At 43.5% G+C, this 2,936-nt stretch overlaps 1 pseudogene; it reads right to left on the bottom strand.

Moving 5' to 3' along the window:
• Positions 1-823: 823 nt before the first annotated feature.
• Positions 824-915, bottom strand: LOC113836450 (annotated as a pseudogene).
• Between the last annotated feature and the right edge of the window lie 2,021 nt (positions 916-2,936).

Genomic DNA, 2,936 nt, shown 5'->3' with positions numbered 1-2,936 from the left:
GATGTCCTTGTTGTATGAATGTGCATCTTTTGGGTATATGCCTAAGAGTGGAATTGCTGGATCTTGTGGTAGACTGATTCTCATTTTCCTGAGGAACCGCCATACTGATTTCCAAAGTGGCTGTACAAGTTTGCACTCCCACCAGCAGTGGAGAAGTGTTCCCCTTTCTCCACATCCTCTCCAGCATAAACTGTCATTGTGTTTTTGATTTTAGCCATTCTGACAGGAGTAAGATAGAATCTCAGAGTTGTTTTGATTCGCATTTCCCTGTTGGCTAAGGATGTTGAGCACATTCTTATGTGTCTTTCAGCCATTTTAGATTCCTCTATTGAGAATTCTCTATTTAGTTCTGTACCCAACTTTTTAATTGGGTTTTTTTTTTTTTTTTGATGCCTAGTTTTTTAAGTTCTTTGTAAAATTTGGAGATCAGCCCTCTGTCAGATTTGGGGTTGGTGAATATCTTTTCCCATTCTGTGGGCTGCCGTTTTGTCTTGTTGACCGTGTTCTTTTCCTTACAGAAGCTTCTCAGTTTCAGGAGGTCCCATTTATTAATTGTTGATCTCAGTGTCTGTGCTACTGGTATTATGTTCAGGAAGTGGTCTCCTGTACCTCATTCAAGGGCACCTCCTGCTTTCTCTTCTGAGAGGGTCAGTGTGGCTGGATTTAAGTTGAAGTCTTTGATCCATTTGGACTTAAGTTTTGTTCATGTCGATAGACATGGATCTACCTGCAGTCTTCTACATGCTAGCATCCAGTTATGCCAGCGCCATTTGTTGAAGATGCCTTCTTTTTTTTCCCATTGTATATTTTAGCTTCTTTGTCAAAAAATATGGAACGCTTCATCCTTGTGCAGGGGCCATGCTAATCTTCTCTGTATCATTCAAATTTTAGTATATGTGCTGCCGAAGCGATCACTTTATTTTTATCTTCTTCTTTAGATGTCTGTTTTTCAAGGAGAGACATAAAGGCTGTGGATTCAGATGGGAGGGGAGGTGTAGGTTCTCAGAGGAGTTAGGGGAGGGGAAACCATAATCAGAATACATTGTATGAAAAAAAAAATCCACTTTCACCTGGATTAGGCACAAACAACACCCAAACACACATATTCACAGAGATCCTTTATTAAATGGGGAAGAAAAGTTAAAGTGGCTGCTTTGTCACTCAGGCAGATAAGCAGTAACAAATGACCTTGCTGGTGTAATTTTTAAGAAGAGAAAAAGGGGAGGTCTGGGTTAGAATAAGGTGGTGGTCTGTGGTGGTAAAGGAGGTAGAGGGAGAAGGGAAAGGGGACAAAGGAAAGGGGGTGGGGTATTTGTTGGGAGTGGGGCAGGGGCTGACAAAGGACTGCCTCTGGATAGAGGAGAGACAGACATGGTATAGAGGCAAATAGCCGTTTATAAAGGTAAAGGGGAAACCCTGTGTTAGGATGAGGTGCTTAATTTTAATTGAGCATGTTAATTAGGTGAACCAAAGGGGGCTTTTGATTGCTGAACTTTGGTAGTGAGTCTCTGAAAGAGGAAGCAGCCAAATAAGGGACTAGTCCTTGAGGGCTAGCTTAGGAATGTAATCTAATAGATTTAGCAAGGCAGAGGGAATGGAAGAGAAGGGCAAGGCCTGCCAGAGCCATGTTTGCTGTGCATGGGCTTGCCAGAGTCCCTTTATGGAGCACTTGCCTAGAATGCACGAGTCTCTGGGTTCTATCCCTAACAACACCATGTGTGAATGAGTAGCTGTCATGGTAGCCACCTAAAATCCCAGGAAGTGGGAGCAGGATGTCAGCCTGGGCTACATTCCAGGGTTCTGTCTCAAAACTAGAAACGAACAAAAGAATGGTTTTAATGAGTGACGAGGACAGAAGGCTTCCAAGGGCTTGGGTGATGAGCAGAGCTTGAGCAGGAAAGATGAGCAACTGGGAGGGATGGGAGCACAGAGGAAGGGAAAGCTGTTTGAAATGGGGCCTGCACTTTCCTCTGCCCTAGGGAGGAGGAAAGCTTGCAATGGGACGGGGAGTGGAGAAGGAATGTGGCAGTGGCCAAATAAACACCTCATCTAGGGAAGCCAGCCAAGGCTGGGCCCAGAATATCTGGACTGGAACCCATCTTCCTTCTGCAGCAGGAAGTGGAGCTGGGAGCTGTGTTAACTGGAATTTCCGACTTTGGAGGATGTTGGTGGCAAAACTTTTTTTTTTTAATTTATTTTTTTCATTCATGAAAAAAAAATAAAGCACTGGACTTAAGTGATCTCTCTAAACATTCCCTCCCACAGAGGAAACGCTTAATTTAGCCTTGCTTGCTGTTAAGAAATACATCCCTGAGGCTTGAAGGCTCCTGCTGCGCTCTAACTAGGCAGGATGTTAAGCTCAGGTTGTTTGTGTCTTGATTTCAGCTGAGGATCTGAGAGAGCAGGCAAGGAAGTCCTTTAGAACACGGATGGAGGATGCTCTGGGAACTTCAGATAGCCCTATCCTCTGGCAAAGAAAAAGTTGAAAATCAGGATTTCTTCTGACACTATGGCTTCTTAGTTATGGATCTCTCTTTGGATGAGGCAGAAGTGCATGTCTTTCTTATTTAGAGTCAAAATAGAGGCACTTCCATGCAGCTATATATGAAAAACTCTCCCTCCTTCCCCAAGTGAGATGACCCTAAAGTCTTACCCAATTAATGAGTTCAATTCAAAGCCCCGCTCTTATGGGAGATCTGTAGCTCTGTCCAGCAAGGCTGGTTAAACCTCTCTTTGTTCAATGACCTGTAACATAATGAGCAAGTTATCTAGCCCACAACATACCTGCGGTTGTATGCAATGCAGGAGTGGAGACAAAGTAACCAATGAAAACTTCTCATTTGGCAAATAGGAGCTCCCATTCTTCCCAGGTCTATCTTCCCACTCTTGTGCCTTTTCAACAAAAACAATCAAACAAACAAACAAGTCCAATTTGT

This window comes from Cricetulus griseus, chromosome 6 (genome assembly GCF_003668045.3).
Source record: "Cricetulus griseus strain 17A/GY chromosome 6, alternate assembly CriGri-PICRH-1.0, whole genome shotgun sequence".
NCBI lineage: Eukaryota > Metazoa > Chordata > Mammalia > Rodentia > Cricetidae > Cricetulus > Cricetulus griseus.
This window is presented reverse-complemented; position numbering and strand designations above follow the sequence as displayed.